Source organism: Elgaria multicarinata, chromosome 1 (genome assembly GCF_023053635.1).
Source record: "Elgaria multicarinata webbii isolate HBS135686 ecotype San Diego chromosome 1, rElgMul1.1.pri, whole genome shotgun sequence".
NCBI lineage: Eukaryota > Metazoa > Chordata > Lepidosauria > Squamata > Anguidae > Elgaria > Elgaria multicarinata.
The window spans coordinates 212,128,884-212,148,075 of NC_086171.1; the positions used below are offsets into that span (position 1 = coordinate 212,128,884).

General features: G+C 47.7%; 1 protein-coding gene across 1 annotated transcript in view; it reads left to right on the forward strand.

The window, feature by feature from the left end:
- The first annotated feature begins 1,190 nt into the window (after positions 1-1,190).
- Positions 1,191-19,192, forward strand: part of ZNF512B (zinc finger protein 512B) — a 60,976-nt gene continuing 42,974 nt past the window's right edge. Inside the window, exon 1 of the mRNA XM_063147324.1 lies at positions 1,191-1,256. The gene's annotated coding sequence lies outside the window, so the exon portion shown is untranslated. The remainder of the gene's footprint in view (positions 1,257-19,192) is intronic.

Consider the following 19,192-nt stretch of genomic DNA (forward strand, 5'->3'; position numbering starts at 1 on the left):
ATAGCTTCCAAATCACATGAGGTACTGGTTCTGAAGTATTACACACTGGTTCCTCTCTATTCGGCCCTGGTTAGGCCTCATCTAGAGTATTGCGTCCAGTTCTGGGCTCCACAATTCAAGAAGGACGCAGACAAGCTGGAGTGTGTTCAGAGGAGGGCAACCAGGATGATCAGGGGTCTGGAAACAAAGCCCTATGAAGAGAGACTGAAAGAACTGGGCATGTTTAGTCTGGAGAAGAGAAGATTGAGGGGAGACATGATAGCACTCTCCAAATACTTAAAAGGTTGTCCCACAGAGGAGGGCCAGGATCTCTTCTCGATCCTCCCAGAGTGCAGGACACGGAATAACGGGCTCAAGTTAAAGGAAGCCAGTTTCCAGCTGGACATCAGGAAAAACTTCCTGACTGTTAGAGCAGTACGACAATGGAATCAGTTGCCTAGGGAGGCGGTGGGCTCTCCCACACTAGAGGCCTTCGAGAGGCAGCTGGACAGCCCTCTGTCAGGGATGCTTTAGGGTGGATTCCTGCATGGAGCAGGGGGTCGGACTCGATGGCCTCATAGGCCCCTTCCACCTCTACTATTCTAACGCATCTTCCTAAGAGCATGCAAAGAGTTCGGTTTTCCTCCTGCGCTGACAGCATCCCATTCCCCTGGCATTTTTAGGGGGCAGCAGGACGCGGGTGGTGATGGCAACAGCCGAGTTAACCCAAAGGAAGCTAAAGCTCGCGGTGGCACCCATGGGAGGGTGGGGGAGAGCCCAGGCATCACGATGCCCCAAGAAAAGGGAGGGGGGAGACTGGCCAGCCCTGCTCCCCCTCCCCTCCCCTCCCCTCCCCTCCCCTGCCTCGCCCTTCCTAGCTGGCTTCTGGATCGCGCACCTGCCAGGGGTGTCCCATCCTCCTCCTCCTCCTCCGACCCCCCACCATGTCTCTCCCGTCCCCGGATCCCTGGTTGCAAAGCGGCACGGTGGGAATAATAACGCGAGAGTTGCAAGTTGCTTGGCTCTTTCTCCGACTGTAAAACTGTCAAAGGTAGCGAGGAGGAGGAGGAGGAGAGGAGGAGGAGGAGGAGGAGGAGGGGATCGGGAGGAACGAAGCGGGGGGGGTGCGCGCACGGGGGGGGGTTTCCTCCTTCGCGCATGAGCCGGTGGCGGCGGCGGCGGCGCTTTGGCCGTGCGCATCGCGGCGGCTGTGAGCTGTGCGCGCCCGGGGCCCCCTTGGAGAGAGCGAGGAGAGCGCGCTGCCTGCCCGCGCCGAGGTAAGGGAGCCCCCTTCGCCCGCCCTCGCCGCGCCCTGCCGCCCTCCGGCCCTTTCCCACCCCCCGAGGCTGCTTCTCACTCCGCCCGGTCGCCCCTCGCCTCCCCAGGGGCTGCCCGCTTCCTTCGGCGGAGCGCAGCAGCAGCAGGGAGGCAGAGGGGAAAGGGGGGGTTCTTCCCCCCCTCTCCCCCCCTCTCTCTCTTTCGCCTTCCCTTCCCTCTCATCCCTCTCTCTTTCTTTCTTCCTCTCCTTCTCCCTCTCTCTTTCTCTCTCTCTCTCTCTCTCTCTCCTCCTTCTACATAAAAAAGTCGCCATTTTGCTTCATTGCTTTTCCTGGGCTTTTAATTATTTATTTTGTATGCTTTTTTTTTTTTTTTTGCAAATAAGATCTGCCTCGATCTCACTAGGTTCTTCCTCTCGCCTCGCTCTTCAAACCCCCCCCCCCAAAAATTTGCATGCACGAAGAAAACCATCGCAGGGTGTGTGTGCATGTGCGTGTGGGTTTTTATTTGCTCTTTTTGTGTGTGTGTGTGTGTGGCTTGTTTTTCTTTTTCTTACCCTGCCTCCCTCCGCTTCCCCTGCAAGAGAGAAAACACACACACACACACACACACACACACACACACGCGCCTCATTGCATTCTCCACCCATGCCTTTGATTGCTTTTTTAAAAAATTATATTTCTTAGCAGTGATGGAACAATCTATCTATCTATATAAAAGAGGAAGCAAAATATTCTTTCTTTCTTTCTTCCTTTCTTTCTTTCTTAAAGCAACGAGTTAGGAAAATCTAGCAAAGGGGAGAGAAGCAGGCAGGGGGGAGGTTAGAGCCTTCAAGTCTTTCTTTTTCTGCTTTAGAAGAAGGGCTGTGCCCCATGGAACGAGATCAGTGCTGCCCCCCCACCCCCAAATCCATGCAAACTAAGCAGCCTCTCCCCTTGCAGCGACAGGTGGTGTGACCCCCCCCCCAATTCCGACACACACACACACACACTTGGAACTGCCCCATATCTGACATGTTCAGGAAAAGCGGTGCGGAAGGGAGGGTGAGGCCGAGGGCAGAGGGTGATGCTCACAGGTCACTTGGAGGTCACGCGGCAGCCCCATGGGCATTTGGGCTGGCCGAAGGCTTCCGGGTCTTGACCAGAGGGCAAGGGGGCGTGTGAGGTCAAGGTCAACGGCTGGTCAGGTCAAGGTCAATGGTGTCTGATCCTTGAAGGGACAGGGAGAGATGGCAGGAGATTTGAAACGCAGGATGGATGGAGCCCTGAGGTCAGGGGGCGGGCAGTAAGGCACCGTGGCTCAGTGGCAGAGCACGTGTCTTGCAATCCCAAGGTCTCCCCAGCATCTCCGAGTAGGGCAGAGAAAACTCCTGTCTGGAACCCTGGAGAGCCACACTCCTGCCAGTCAGTGTCGACGATTCTGGGCTAGATGGACCAAGGGTTTGACTCGGTCTAAAGCAGCTTCCTATGTTGTGATGAACAGGAGACCCAAAGACTTGGAGCCATGCGATCGGGCTTGGGCACGTTGCGCAAGCGAGCAAGAACGGAGGAGCCCGTGTTTGCAGGGCTGCTGGCGAAGAGGTGCGCGACCTGAGTGATGCTTGCCGGGGTCTCCGGCCATGTGGCAGAGGAGAGGGCGACGTGTGCCGCTCAGGTTGCGCTGCACATCTGCTGCTTGAGACAGCAAGGCGGCCTTGCGCCTGCTTTGGGTCTCGGCTGGGTGGAACGGGAAGTTTTACTGCTTCCAGGCAGGGGTCATCTTTGGGAACGCCCGGCTGTGCCTGGTGTTGCACTCGACCAGGGGTTGCCGGCACGCGTGTCTTTGGTTCGCGCTTTTGCTCCGGGCGACTTCCGTGCTCCAGGCCCCAAGTGTGGCGTCCGTGCAACCCACATGGTGCTCCCCCCGCCAGTTAGCTGCAGGGGCTGGCAGGGGCCATCCACATGAGCAGAACGCTTCCCTACCTACCCACCCACCCCACCCCGCCACCATTCCTTGACATCTCTGGATGGGAAGGAGTGGAAAGGGGAAATCGAGACACGGAGAGAGGATGTGGGTATCTGGTCTTAGGAAGGGGCTGGTCTCTAACCCCCATGTATTCAGGAGGGGGGTGATGCTAATGAAAATGTTTTGACATTCAACCGAGAGCTGAGCCACATGGTACCGGCCTGCTGCTTCCTCTCCCTAATTCTTCAATTCAGGACCCTGGAGTATGTTTAACCAATTTTGAACAAGATGGTCCATCAACAGCGATTAGCCGTGTTGGCGAATGGGAGCATCAACGTTCAGAGGCTGGGGAAGCAAAAGAGCGCGGAGGGCTCTTTCATTCATTCAAGTGCTGCTTGTGGGTTTCTGGAAGCACCGGATTGTAGCCGGTGCGGGGAACAGGATCCTGGTTTAGTCAGACCCTTGGCCTGATCCATTTCGACTCTCCTTATGTTCTAATGCAGCCTGTCCCAGCCTGGGGGCCTCCAGATATATTGGCCATGCTGGCTGTGCATGATGGCAGTTGGAGTCCAAACATTTGGGTGGCACCAGGTTCAGGAAGTCTGCATTTCAACGAGTAAGGGCATTTGCTTGCATTTCTCCCTTTGAATCCTTGCGTCCCTTTGTAAGTTCCTTGAGGCAGAGACTCTCTCTCTCTCTGTGTGTGTGTGTGTGTCTTTTTCTTTGCTCATGTTGACAACACTCTATAAATGAATAGTAATTAAAATGGGAGAATGAAGATAAGCAGGATCCTGGAACAGGCAGGGCTGCTTTATTGGTGTACGAAAGCCTGCAAGGATATATCCACCTGGAGAAAACCAGACCATGTAAACGTGGGGTGGGTGGCATCAGATGTTGCACGTCTAGCGATGACATGGCCAGAAGCTGTATGGAGGATGTTGTCTCCCGCTTATACAGCAGGGTTTAATTTGTGAAGTTCTTTGGAAGGTGGACCAGCATTATTTCACAGAACCGAGGCCGAAAGAGGCAGGGACTTACCCAGACGACTGGTGGCAAAGTGGGACGAAACTCCCAGGTCAACTATTCAGTGGCATTCACTGGCATTTGGAAATTCTTTGGAAGGGAATCGGTACGGTAGAAACTCTTGCAGTGGCTGGACATTTGTTTCTACAGCTCAAGTAAGGGGTTTTCCAGTCCTTTTCAGAAAAGGACTGATTTGGTGTCCTTTAAAATTATCATTATTGTGCGTTCACATTTGCGTTTATGCTTGCTGGCAGTGTGGTGAAGGAGGTGGTCATTAATCCTCTGGGGCGGGGTGGGGAGGTGGAAGCCACCTTAAAAACATTAAATGCACAAACAAATTTTCCATTGCACCGACGGAGCGGAATTATACCCGTTGTAAACCTTATCCTTTTAAAAGTGGCGTGCAGGAAATCATTTCCATTCAAAATTCATAGTACAGCTTCTCCTTGGTCTGCTTCTGCTTCTCTTTCTTTTTAAAAATGCAGCGCCTGCAGAAGCAAGAAAAAGAAATTAAATGAAAAGGAAATTTTAATTTAATCCAATCTTTTTATGGCTGGCGTAGGAATGTAGCTTTCAGGGTTTCATGTCCAGGAAGTTTTGTTCTAAGAAACTTAAAAAATACCATATTTCTTCAATTCTAAGACGCACTCCCCCCCCCATATAAACAGCTCTAAAAACAGGGTGCGTCTTAGAATCGCGGGTGCGTTTATTATTTCTTAGAATCAAAGCTTTTCTTCTGTTGGTGGTACTGAAATTAGTGTGCGTCTTACGATCGATGGCGTCTTAGAATCGAAGAAATACGGTAGCACAAACCTTGTACAAAAAGAAAGGAAGGGAATTGTTGGGATCACTAGGGGCTTTACCCTGACCTAAATGCGCATATTCACATTTCAAGACACATGACACAGCCGTCCATTCGTCATAGTGCCGGGGTTTTAATGCAACAATGCTCGTATTCGTATTCGCGATTTACCACGACTTTTGGAGCAACGTCCAAGTTTGCAACGCGTTATGGTTATGTGTCCTTGGGGGATGTAAATCGCATTTTGACATGTGGGCGGAGCTTTGAGGGTAGGACAACGTGATTGCCCGCTTTCCCACCAATCGGCTGCCTTGTTCTTTCGCGCCGTTTTTAGTTTGAATTCTCCGATTCTGCGGAGCTCCGCAGAGAGAGGTTATTAAAACAAACAGGGTGGAATGTGCACCCTCCTCTGCTGCCTCGTTCCTCCCGGGGGGCCCCGCTCCCGGTTTGTCTGTTATATGAATTTGCGGAGCTCCACATGTAAAATTTATAGCTTCTGTCCTCTCTCCTCCGTAGCATCGTATATGCGATAATGCACATGTGCGCATTTATAACTGCACTACAAACAAAAAAACACAATTCAGGGCATAAATTGCCGTTGCTGCTGCAGTGTGACGCTCTTTACCTAGTTTCGAATCAACAAAAATTCGGGTTTATATTCAAAGAGGATGAATCCCGTTGTCGTATAGACGGGGGCTAGGATGCTAGAAGGGGGTGGGGAAACTTGTGACACTGATCTAAGGCTGGAACTATGTGTAATGTGTAGCAATTCTAGTGCAGGGGTGTTTAACCCTTTCCCTGCCTGTTTTCTCCCCTGCAATTAACTGCTTCCCAGCTGTTTGTCCACAGCAGGAAACATTTACAGCAACCCTATGGAAAGGAGGACGGGCTCCTGTGTCTTTAACAGTTGTATAGAAAAGGGAATTTCAGCAAGTGTCATTTGTACGCATGCAGCACCTGGTGAAATTCCCTCTTCATCACAACAGCTAAAGCAGCAGGAGCCCTGCCTTCTTTTGCAACTGGTCACTCTGACTAGAAGGGGCTGGCCAGGCCCTTCTTTTACTTGAAATACTTGTTTTCTCTCAGCAGGGTATGGTGAATCTTTTGCCTTATCCACTTGAATTCTGAAGTGCTGCAGGCCTTCCTATCACCTTTTAATTTTTTTAGTATTATATTTATATCCTGTCCTTTTCCTTCCAAGGAACCCAGGGCAGCTTACATGACCCTCCTCCTTTCCATTTTATCCTCACAGCGCTCCTGTGATCTTGTGATCTACAACAATTCCAAGATCCTACAAATGAAAAGGATCTTGGAATTGTTGTAGATCACAAGCTGAATAGGAGCCAACAGTGCGATATGGCTGCAAGAAAGGCAAATGCTATTTTGGGCTGCATTAATAGAAGTAGAGCTTCCAGATCATGTGAGGTCCTGGTTCCTCTCTATTCGGCCCTGGTTAGGCCACATCTAGAGTATTGTGTCCAGTTCTGGGCTCCACAATTCAAGAAGGACGCAGACAAGCTGGAGCGGGTTCAGAGGAGGGCAACCAGGATGATCAGGGGCCTGGAAACAAAGCCCTATGAAGAGAGACTGAAAGAACTGGGCATGTTTAGCCTGGAGAAGAGAAGATTGAGGGGAGACATGAGAGCACTCTTCAAATACTTACAAGGTTGTCACACAGAGGAGGGCCAGGATCTCTTCTCGATCCTCCCAGAGTGCAGGACACGGAATAATGGGCTCAAGTTAAAGGAAGCCAGATTCCGTCTGGACATCAGGAAAAACTTCCTGACTGTTAGAGCAGTATGACAATGGAACCAGTTACTTAGGGAGGTTGTGAGCTCTCCCACACTAGAGGCCTTCAAGAGGCAGCTGGACAACCATCTGTCAGGGATGCTTTAGGGTGGATTCCTGCATTGTGCAGGGGGTTGGACTCGATTTATTTATTTATTTTATTTATTTATTACATTTTTATACCGCCCAATAGCCAAAGCTCTCTGGGCGGTTCACAAAAATTAAAACCATCATAAAACAACCACCAAGTTAAAAACACAAATACAAAATACAATATAAAAAGCACAACCAGGATAAAACCACGCAGCAAAATTGATATAAGGTTAAAATACAGAGTTAAAACAGTATAATTTAAATTTAAGTTAAAATTAAGTGTTAAAATACTGAGTGAATAAAAAGGTCTTCAGCTGGCGACGAAAGGAGTACAGTGTAGGCGCCAGGCGGACCTTTCTGGGGAGCTCATTCCACAACCGGGGTGCCACAGCGGAGAAAACCCTCCTCCTAGTAGCCACTGCCTCACTAGCCACCTGCCTCACGATGGCCTTGTAGGCCCCTTCCAACTCTGCTATTCTATGATTCTATGAGGTAGGTTAGGCTGAGAGTGAGCGGCTGACCCAGAGTCACCCAGGGAGCTTCGAGGCCAAGTGGGGACTTGAACCCAGATCTCCTGGGTTCCAGTTCAACACTTGTGTCCTGCGTGTGGGTTCCATTTCAACAGCTGGTTGGCCACTGTGTGAACAGAATGCTGGGCTAGAGAGACTATACCAGCCTTCCCCAGCCTCCCCAGCCTCAAACTGGGGAGAGGCAACGAGTGGGGTGCCGCAGGGCTCAGTCCTGGGCCCAGTGCTCTTCAACATTTTTATTAATGATTTGGACGAGGAGGTGCAGGGAACGCTGATCAAATTTGCAGATGACACAAAATTGGATGGGATAGCTAATATCCTGGAAGACAGAAACAAACTTCAAAGTGATCTTGATAGGCTGGAGTGCTGGGCTGAAAACAACAGAATGAAATTTAATAGGGATAAATGCCAAGTTCTACATTTAGGGAATAGAAACCAAATGCACAGTTACAAGATGGGGGACACTTGGCTCAGCAATACTACAAATGAGAAAGATCTTGGAATTGTTGTAGATCGCAAGCTGAATAGGAGCCAACAGTGCGATACGGCTGCAAGAAAGGCCAATGCTATTTTGGGCTGCATTAATAGAAGTATAGCTTCCAAATCACGTGAGGTACTGGTTCCTCTCTATTCGGCCCTGGTTAGGCCTCATCTAGAGTATTGCATCCAGTTCTGGGCTCCACAATTCAAGAAGGACGCAGACAAGCTGGAGCGGGTTCAGAAGAGGGCAACCAGGATGATCAGAGGTCTAGAAACAAAGCCCTATGAAGAGAGACTGAAAGAACTGGGCATGTTTAGCCTGGAGAAGAGAAGATTGAGGGGAGACATGATAGCACTCTTCAAATACTTAAAAGGTTGTCACACAGAGGAGGGCCAGGATCTCTTCTCGATCCTCCCAGAGTGCAGGACACGGAATAACGGGCTCAAGTTAAAGGAAGCCAGATTCCGGCTGGACATCAGGAAAAACTTCCTGACTGTTAGAGCAGTGCGACAATGGAACCAGTTACCTAGGGAGGTTGTGGGCTCTCCCACACTAGAGGCCTTCAAGAGGCAGCTGGACAACCCTCTGTCAGGGATGCTTTAGGGTGGATTCCTGCATTGAGCAGGGGGTTGGACTCGATGGCCTTGTAGGCCCCTTCCAACTCTGCTATTCTATAATTCTATGATTCTATGATTCCTCAACCTGGGGCGCTCCAGATGTGTTGGACTGCATCTCCCAGAATGCCCCAGCCAGGTGGCTGAGGCATTCTGGGAGTTGTAGTCCAACACATCTGGAGCGCCCCAAGTTGAGGAAGGGTGGACTATACCATACCGGCTCTGTCATCATTATACCAGATTCTGCTATGTGTGTACAGCCAGCACTGATTTACTTGTGTGTAAGTCCCACAGGCAACCTTATGTCCCATGTGTGACTTGCCTCGTTTGATGCTGGGGGTACTTGTCGCCGAGGAGGTCAACTTCATTTTGCTTCTTTTTTAAAAATTGTGCAGTGCCAAAAACATCTGAATTACTCAGTAATCAGAGTGGTAAGAGCCTCCTTCATATGTTCCCTAGCTGCATGGTAGAAGTCTTTTTCCTAGGGTTGGATTTCTTTCCTCCAAGGATTGCCATGTAGTAAGTCTTCTCCACCTGATCGTCAGCCCATCTGGCTAGCCACTGTTGGATCCTCCCACCAAATAGTGATTCGTGTTTCCAGGCTAGTATTAATACGGCAGCGTTATACCTGGGGCTGCCTTTGAAAACGGTCCGGAAACTTCAGCTGGTCCAAAACAGGACAGCCCGTTTACTAACAGGGACTGGCCGGCGAGACCACATCTCACCAGTCCTTTTCCAACTTCACTGGCTGCCAGTCCAGGTCCGGGCCCGATTCAAAGTGCTGGTACTAACATACAAAGCCCTAAATGGCTTTGGGCCATGTTATTTGAAGGAACGCCTCCTCCCATACAGTATGTACCTGCCCCGACAGTAAGATCATCCACAGGGGTCCTTCTCCGTGAGCGGCTACTAGGAGAAGGGCCTTCTCTGCTGTAGCACCCCAGCTGTGGAACATACTCCCCAGACAGGTTCGCTTGGTGCCTACAGTGTACTCCTTCCATTGCCAGCTGAAGACCTTTTTATTTTCTCAGTATTTTAACACCTAATTTAACTTAAATTTAAATTTGGTGTTTTAATTCTGTATTTTAATCCTATATCAATTCCTGCTGTGTGGTTTTATCCTGGTTGTGCTTTTTATATTGTATTTTGTATTTGGGTTTTTAGGTTGTTGGTTGTTTTATTATGTTCATCATGGTTTTAATTTTTGTGAACCGCCCAGAGAGCTTCGGCTATTGGGCGGTATAAAAATGTAATAAATAAATAAATAAAAAATAAATAAGCAAAACCAACATTTTGAGCAGGGCTGGAGTCACATCTTTTCCTACCCACCCCAAGGATAGTCCAGGCTCTTTCCTGGATTTCCTGGCTATCATTTAAAAAAAAACACCACAAGATCAGATCAGTCTTCAGCCCTTTTAACTTCATGAAAAGTGCACAGGCCACATACCGCCAAATTATTCCCGAAGAATTGTTCACAACGAAAGACTTTTAAACACACCAGGCTAACCTGGATTTTTATACCGTCTGCTCTGCAGTGATTCCTGGTTCCCTCGGCATTTCTGCCTGCAATGTGTAGGCCGCATTGTCAGGGGGGCCGTCACAGAAACGAAAACCTCAGAGTTTTCGGTCACGCAAGTGGTATACATTTTTAGCATCACTTGGATGAATCTACCAAGTGGGAGGCTTCCATGTGCTTTCTGGTGCTGGAACGGTGATTGCTATTAACGGACCTTAGGATGTCAAGTAGGGTGACCCTATGGAAAGGAGGACAGGGCTCTTGTATCTTTAACGGTTGTCTAGAAAAGGGAATTCCAGCAGGTGTCATTGGTATGCATGCAGCACCTGGTGAAATTCCCTCTTCATCACAGCAGTTAAAGCTGCAGGAGCTATACTAGAGTGACCAGATACAAAAGAGGGCAGGGCTCCTGCAGCTTTAACTGTTGTGATGAAGAGGGAATTTCACCAGGTGAAAAATGCTTACAAGTGACACCTGCTGGAATATCCTTTTTCAATACAACTGTTAAAAGATATAGGAGCCCTGTCCTCCTTTCCATATGGTCACCCTATGTCAAGCACTAACAGGATTCACCCAAATGAGGAGGCTCAGTAGCTAGGTATGCCCACGTAGACTGGCCTTCCCCAACCTGGTCTTCCTCCAGATGTGCCCACAACTCCCATCATCCCCCGCCAGCATGGCTAATGGGAGTTGTGGTCCACATCTGGGGGCGAAGGCAGATAGAAGTCTTTCAGGCCTGGTTTGTTCTCTCCTGCAATTTTTGGTCGTTCATCCGTTTTGTCATTCCATGAGTTAATATATGAAGAGATGGCAAAACCTACAGATTTTGGGAACAATTTTTAAAAGGTGGGCTTGTGTGTGTGCGTGTGTGTGTGTGTGCGCACGCATACCTCTATTATAAAGTCCTCTTTGGAAAAACAAAATAATTTCAATACAACCAAAGTTGTAGTTGCACGGAGGAAGAGCGTGGGAGTTGGTAACCTGCATTCGTCATTACTGCTCTTTCGGTAGAGTTTATAATTAGAGAGTATCGGTAGCTTTATTTTGCTGCGTTTCTTTGTTTCTTAAATTGTGAACAATCTAATGAATCTCTCTACATTCTCAGGAATTGGAACCGCAGTTGGGAAAGGCTCTAGCATTTCTTTGCCTAGGTTAGGCTTTCGTCCGTAATTCCGTTTTTATGGCTTGTTTTGTTTTTTAAAACTGCCATATTATTGTCCGTGCATTCATACACATGAGTGACTAAACAGTTCAAGTTTGTGAAAAAAAGACGCAGCGCTTAGAGCTTTATCACACCAGCGTTATACTGTGCAATCACTGCGAGTTGCGTGCAAAGGACTCCGAAGTTTTCCAGCTTATAATCTGCTTTGATTGTGAAGTACTCCCAGGCATCCGGCCTTAATAGTGCTATAAAGCCAAAAGATTTGCCATATTTAGCCACTAGTTTTCGAGCGTATCTTCTGAGCCGCCGCTGGGGCGCAGGAGCAGGATTTTAAACAAATGCTTACATCTGTGTAAGCTTTAAAAATATAGACACCAAAATTGGCACAGTAATAGATATTAGGGAGAGCTTTAAGCATACCAAATTTGGATTGGATTGGGTCAACCGTTGATTTTTAACGATGTTTTTACATTTATTTAAAACATTTATATCCCACCCTATATCATTAAGATCTCAGAGTGGCGTACAGATAAAAACATACAGTATAAAACAATAAATATGCACAGTTAAAAACAAATTAAACAATGATCCAAGTTAAAACAATATATAATGTAAAAGCAGTTAAAACAATGTGCCAGTGAGTTTAACCATGAAAGGCTTTGTTAAAAAGCCATGTTTTTACTTGGCGTCGAAATGCAGTCAATGTTGGAGCCAATCGGGCCTCCAAGGGGAGGGCATTCCACAGCCAGGGTGCCACCACAGAGAAGGCCCTCTCCCTTGTCCCAACATAGCATATATGTTGCATTGATGGGATGTGGAGAAGGGCTCCTCCAACAGATCTAAGGTCTCGGGCAGGCATCTATAAGGAGAGGCGCTCTCTCAAGTATCGAAGTCCCAAGCCGTTTAGGGCTTTAAACGTCATTACCAACACCTTGAATTCCGACCGGAAGCATATTCTCTGCAGAGGCCACCAGTGAGGGAGGAAGCAGCAGCCAGGCACCTCTCCACCGTGCCTGGATCCAGCTCCAGCTGAGAGCCCCCTCCCTCCTGCTGTCACCTGTAACTGCTGAACTTTGCAACTAAGATTGTAGTGCCTGAATTTGCTTTCCTTTCCCCCCTCCTCCTCCTCCCTCCCAATCCCCTTTCCTTTTGTGTCATGTCTTTTAGATTGTAAGCCTGTGGGCAGGGACTGTCAAGAAATACTTTTGTAAGCCGCCGTGAGAGCCTTTTTTGGCTGAATGGCGGCATAAAAATCCTTAAATAAAATTAAAATAAAATAAAATAAAATAAATATAGGCAGCCAGTGCAGTTCCTTTAAGACCGGTGTTATGTGGTCTCTGCATGATGTACCCGCCAGCAGTCTAGCTGCTGCATTTTGCACTAGCTGCAACTTCCCGCCTTAAACTCACTTCCTGGTATGCAAAGGATCGCTGCCTCCCGGTAGCAAAAACAACAACAACGCGAAAGCTTAGCACTACGGGGATAATTTGAAGGAAGCAGGGACGTGGGATGAAGCTCTTAAGATTCCACAATCAAAACTCTAGAGATGCATGTTTTAGGTGCATATGCATGAGTCCTTGCACATGAACGTAAATGGGGACGCAGGTCTCAATGTGCATCGCTTTGGAAGCCATGCAGTGTGGATAAAAGGTATGCACATGTCCTGATGCACCCCACTTTATTCACAGTTCCTTGCACACTTGTGGAAAGCTGCTGTCCTGCACAAGCCTCCTTAGCTGGATGGAGGTGTGTGGTGCAAAAATAAGAGATCAGTAAAGTATCAAATATGACCTTTAAAACTAGTATGAGCTCATAACCCTAACCGTAGCCAAAAATACAAAAAAGGCACTCGAATCCATTTTGGTAGATATTGCCATACAGCTGCCATGACTCGTTGGTTGACCCTATGGAAAGGAGGACAGGGCTCCTGTATCTTTGACAGTTGTATTGAAAAGGGAATTTCAGCAGGTGTCATTTGTATGCATGCAGCACCTGGTGAAATCCCCTCTTCATCACAGCAGTTAAAGCTGTAGGCGCCCTGCCCTCTTTTGTATCTGCTCATGCTAGGCAGGGCTCCTGCATCTTTAACTGCTGTGATGAAGAGGGAATTTCACCAGGTGCTGTATGCATACAAATGACACCTGATGAAATTCTCTTTTCTGTGCAGCTGTTAAAGATACAGGAGTCCTGTCCTGCTTTTCCTATGGCCATCGTAGCCATGACTATATGGGGGGGGGGGGGGGAAATGACAAATCGTTCAGCATTTGAAGCAGAAATGAGTGAGCCAGGGATAATATCATAATGATACAACTTTGAAATAAGTTTTTAAAAATCATGACCTAGAAAATACATATTATCGGAAATAAGCTTTAATCTTCTAACAGCACGAGCCTATAGGTGTCTACTCAGAAATAAATCCCATTGAGTTCAAAAGGGCATACTTCCAGGCAAGATGGGGGATACTTGGCTCAGCAATACTACAAGGATCTTGTAATTGTTGTAGATCACAAGCTAAATATGAGCCAACAGTGTGATGTGGCTGCAAAAAAAAGCAAATGCTATTTTGGGCTGCATTAATAGAAGTATAGTTCCCAAATCGCACAAAGTACTGGTTGCCCTCTATTCAGCACTGGTTAGGCCTCATCTTGAGTGTTGCGTCCAGTTCTGGGCACCACACTTCAAGAAGGATGCAGACAAGCTGGAGCATGTTCAGAGGAGGGCAATGAGGATGATCAGGGGTCTGGAAACAAGGAGAGAGAGAAAGAACTGGGCATGTTTAGCCTGGAGAAGAGAAGGCTGAGGGGAGACATGATAGCACTCTTCAAATATTTGAAAGTTGTCACACAGGGCCAGGATCTCTTCCCGATTTTTCCAGCGTGCAAGACACGGAATCACGGACTCAAGTTACAGGAAGCCAGATTCCGGCTGGACCTCAGGAAAAATGTCCTGACTGTTAGAGCAGTAAGACAATGGAACCCATGACCTAGACCACACTAGAGGCATTCAAGATACAGCTGGACAACCATCTGTCAGGGATGATTTAAGGTGGATTCCTGCATTGAGCAGGGGGTTGGACTTGATGGCCTTATGGGCCCCTTCCAACTCCACTATTCTGTGGTTCGTTTCTAGCTACCCAGATATTCCTTGGAAATTCCTCTTTCTGGACTTGTCTGCTCACAGCCCCTTGGAATCCCTCTGGGCGTTTTTTGCCCCTTGTTAAGCTTTCACGAAACGCTCTGTCCAAACACGCACCGCTAGAGTTAATACACAGGCAAATTCTTGCAGCAAGTTTGCTTTTGCTTTGCTTTTTTTTTAACCTGAGCTCCTTACTTTTTGGATTTACAGAACAACCAGATTATCATGCAAATCGAATAGCAGCCAAAGCTTTAGGCTAATCGCTTCTTCAGGACAGAATTCTGGCTGAGTTTCCGCAGCGACTCACCTAACTCTCTCTCGGCCCCAACTCCAAAGCTGGGATGTGGCCATTTGCTGCAACTTGGCTATTAATTAATAATGCCTAGCAAACTGCCTGGCTTTTTGCCTGAGACCACATTAGGCACAATACCTGGGAACTTGACTTGAAGCAAAAACGCTGAACAGGAGGGGCCGAGGGAATTCATGAAAGGCCTCTTGGCTGGGGATGATTTTTGCCTCGGATTTCCCTGGGACTATTAAAGGCAGCAGTTAGGACTTAGAACTGGGGAGGCAGCCAGGAAATGCTGGATCCTGGAATCGAGAAAGAGATGAGCAGATGTGCACGGGGGGTTGTGTGCAATGTGCAGGGGGTTTTTTTCTGCCACATGGAGGAGAGCTGATCCAGACGGGCAGTTTGGAATGGGGCAGCACTCTCCAAAGAATCAGGTTTGCAGCTTTCAGATGTTCTTGGACTCAGGCTTGCTTTTGGTTGGGCAGGTGATGGCCCTGACTAGGAGCACCTTTGTATAGCTTTGAACAGTGGGGTGGTGGAGCCAGAGGCTGCAGCACAAGCAGGGACGCTGAGGTAGGGTGGCCATATGAAAAGGAGGACAGGGCTCCTGTATCTTTAACAGCTGTATTGAAAAGGGAATTTCAGCAGGTGTCATTTGTATATAGGGAGAATCTGGTGAAATTCCCTCTTCATCCCAACAGTTAAAGCTGCAGGAGCTCTACTAGAGTGACCAGATTTAAAAGAGGGCAGGGCACCTGCAGCTTTAACTGTTGTGATGAAGAGGAAATTTCACCAGGTTCCCCATATATACAAATGACACCTGCTGAAATTCCCTTTCCTACATTACAGTTAAAGATACAGGAGCCCGGTCCTCCTTTTCATATGGTCACCCTACGCTGATGCCATCTGCCGCCCGTACCTCCGAATTCCCTGTTCCCTCTGCACTTAGCTGCAGTCCTCACAGGAGCTGGAGGGAAATGGATTTCCCTAGCAACGGTGGCCCAGTTTGCACATAACAAGAAGCCACTGTGGGTGAATTTATTGTTGCAGCAATGGCTGCCATTTTGAATATTCACCATAGCTCCTCGTTAACGTGCGAACCCAGCACGGGTGGGTTGTTGGGGTGGTTGACAAGCCAGCCTCAAGCCTAACACAGCCCATGGGTTGTGGGTGGCTTGTCAACCACCCCAGCAACCTACGCTGGCCAGAATCGTACATAGCAAGAAGCCATGGGGGATTGGATTGCCAGTTTCCACCGTTGACGATGGGCTGTGGTGATTGTGTGAACTAAGTCATATATTGTTCCCTCTTGTAATCCAAAGTATTTGGGAGAGGGGCGGCTTGGTCTGCAATGGCAATGATGACCGACTTTGTAGAAGTCCTATTCCTGGTGGAGATAGCATTGCTAGAACAGGTGTGTTGATATGGTGCTATTCGGCCGCATGCAATTTCAGACTCTCCTTGGGGTATGGGTGGGCAAATTCACCCGTGCATGCTTTGGCGGGCATTTGCCCCATCCCCACCTGCCCCTGCTCACTGGCCGCCTGAGGCTTGGCAGCTGCTCGCCACCCCACCTTTATCCTTGCATAAATGGGGCCTTTAGCATTAACACAGCGGGGTGTGTGTGTGTGTACGATTTACGGCAGCTCTGGAAATTGCGCAATCCTCTCCTTTGTGTCAATGGCAGCCGCCGTTCACGCGGGTGGGGAGTGCGCAATTTCGGCATGAGGGCATGGTCATAGATCCACTCCGTCCTGTTTCCACATTAATTTGCAGATTTTCCTTTCTTTAAATCTCCAAAGAAATGTACTGAGATGAATGCACTTCCTTGCAAAATACACATTTCTACATGAATTTTATCTCAAAATAAGCATTTCCAAACACATATGGATCCGGTTTATGAGCCAAGAATTGTGCTGTTACATTCAGAGAAGTGCAAAATCCAATGGATAGGGTTCCCATCTGTACATTTGCTTGGGAGGTGCAAAATAGGTTGGTTTGTATCAGAATTCGCAGAAATTGAATTCCTCAAGCTTCCTCTTTAAGATCTGCAGAGGGGGGGGACTCCATGTGTCACCATTATCTGAGATGCTGCTGGTAAGTATGTGGAAAGGGGCCTCCTCAGTACTAGGCAGCCTTCCCCAACCTGGCCCCCGCCAGATGCATTGGACTCCACCTCCCATCATCCCCAGCCAAATGGGATTTGTAGTCCAACACAACTGGCAGGCGCTAGGTTGGAGAAGGCTGGTATAGAGGTATTCAACCTGATGGCCTCCAGATGTATTGGACTACAAATCCCATAAACTCCAGCCAGCATGATCAAGGGTCAGGGATTATGGGAGTTATAGTCCAAAACATCTGGCAAACACCAAATTGTCTACTAGACTACGTAACATCCTCCATCTGGAGTTCCTTTTCGATCCAAACCTCATAGATTTTCACAAATTAGTGCTGTCTTTGGTTTAATCAAATTTAGACTAATGTCCTTTGCCCGTGGAATTGTTAGTTTCTTTGGGTTTTGCTGTGTTGTTGTCATTAATATGACACCTGGTCTGTTCAACTATTGTTCTTATGGTTTTATACAATTAGGTTGACCTTTTTATTGATGTCACTTCGTATTTTAGAGTTTGGGTTTGTCTGTACGCCGCTTGGAGAGCTTTTTATCAAAAGCAGCCTACAGATTTCCCAAAAAAGGATAAAGGTAGAATCATCATGCAGCAATATCTGTGCATGTGGGATGGTCACAAATGGTGATTTATCAGCAGGTTTTGTACCGTCTCTTAATAATTATGGGCCTAATCTACACCAAGCAGGATATTGTACTATGAAAGCGGTATATAAAAGGCAGGAGCCACACTACTGCTTTATAGCGGTATTGAAGTGCACTGCAAGATCTACACTACTGTTTTATAGTGGTCCTGAAGTGCACTGACAACTGTTGGGGCCCATTGACACATGCCATACACCGCTTTCATAGTGTTATATCCTGCTTGGTGTAGAAGTGTCCTGGGCCCCAACAGTTGTCCGTGCACTTCAGTACCACTATAAAGCAGTAGTGTAGATCCTGGCTTTTATATACCGCTTTCATAATGCAATATCCTGCTTGGTGTAGATTAGGCCATAGATATGCCAGTTCCTAGGGCTCCGTTACACTCTGGCATAACCAAGAAACAGAATCCCTTTATGCCAATGAAGGGGTGAAGCTATGCAATTAGGGCCAGACTTGGTTCTTAGTGACTCTTGGCCACTCCCTCTAATTGCAAACTCAGCTGGTGAGTGACAACAGAATTGTAGCCCGAACAGTTGGGGGGTGGGACTCCCCCCCCAAAAAAAACCCACACTCAATCCAGTGAGGATAGAGCATGTTCGGTGACTGCAGAACATTGAATGTCTGTTGGAGAAAAAGACCAGAAAACCAAAGCGGTGTGTGCAAGGTATATACTTCTCTTTTCGAGCCCTCTACGTGGGTGGCTGTCACCCCATCTTGTGGCAGCAAATTCCACAGTTTAACTATGTGCAGTGTGAAGTACAGTTCCTTTCCTTCTTAGTTTTTTATTAGAATCCAGAAGTCCACCAATCAGCATCTGATGCAAAAGATGTAGACTTCAAATTAAAGGATTCTGAGTCCAGGAATTTGTTTTGAGTACCAAAACTGAACAGAGCTCACAAAAATGCATACCTGTTTACCCTACGCTTATTTCGTGTCTGTAGTCTTAATTTAGGGTGGGAAGAGGAGTCATTTGATCGCTACAGTTATTGAACATGGGAACACAGGAAGCTGCCTTATACCCTTGATCCACCTAGCCCAGTATTGTCAGCACTGACTGGCAGCCATCGCTCTCCAGGGTTCCAAGCAGAAGTTTTTCAAGACCTACCTGGAGAAATTGGGGATCAAACGTGGGACCCTCTTCATGCAAAGCACTGTGCTCTTCAGCTGAGCTACAGCTCCTAAACATTTGTCAGTCAATAATTCTTCCTGATCTACTGGATATTATCCAGAAATCTCCCAGTAGATCCGCCTTCCCTTATATACACCCAGACGACAGCTACGATCATCAGAGGAGGACCTACTGGCCATTTCGAAATGCACAGAATGCCACCATGAAGAACCTCGGCGGGGCCTTCTCTGTAGCGGCACCCACCCTCTGGAAAAAACCTCCCCCATGCGGTTCGGGAGGGGGAAAACTTAACATCTTTTAAACGCCTCCTGAAAACATACCTTTTTACACAGGCTTTCCCTGGTTTTTAACTTTGCTGTTTTTTATATTGCTTTTTTTTAACTTTTAACATTTTTAAATTTATCTATACTTGTTTTATCTTTTTAATTGTGCACTGGCCAGAGAGTTTCAGCTGATGGGCAATATAAAAATGTAATGAAATAAAATAAATATAATAGATAAACTATTCAAGCAGGTTCGGATGACGTAAGCAGCCACCATGCCGGGCTCAGCTGTGCCCTCCAGGCAGAACCCCAAAGTTTGTGCAGCATGAGGACTTGTAAATTGCTCTGTTCAAAGGACAACACTTGAGATCCTTTTTTAATGGCTTTAAATGC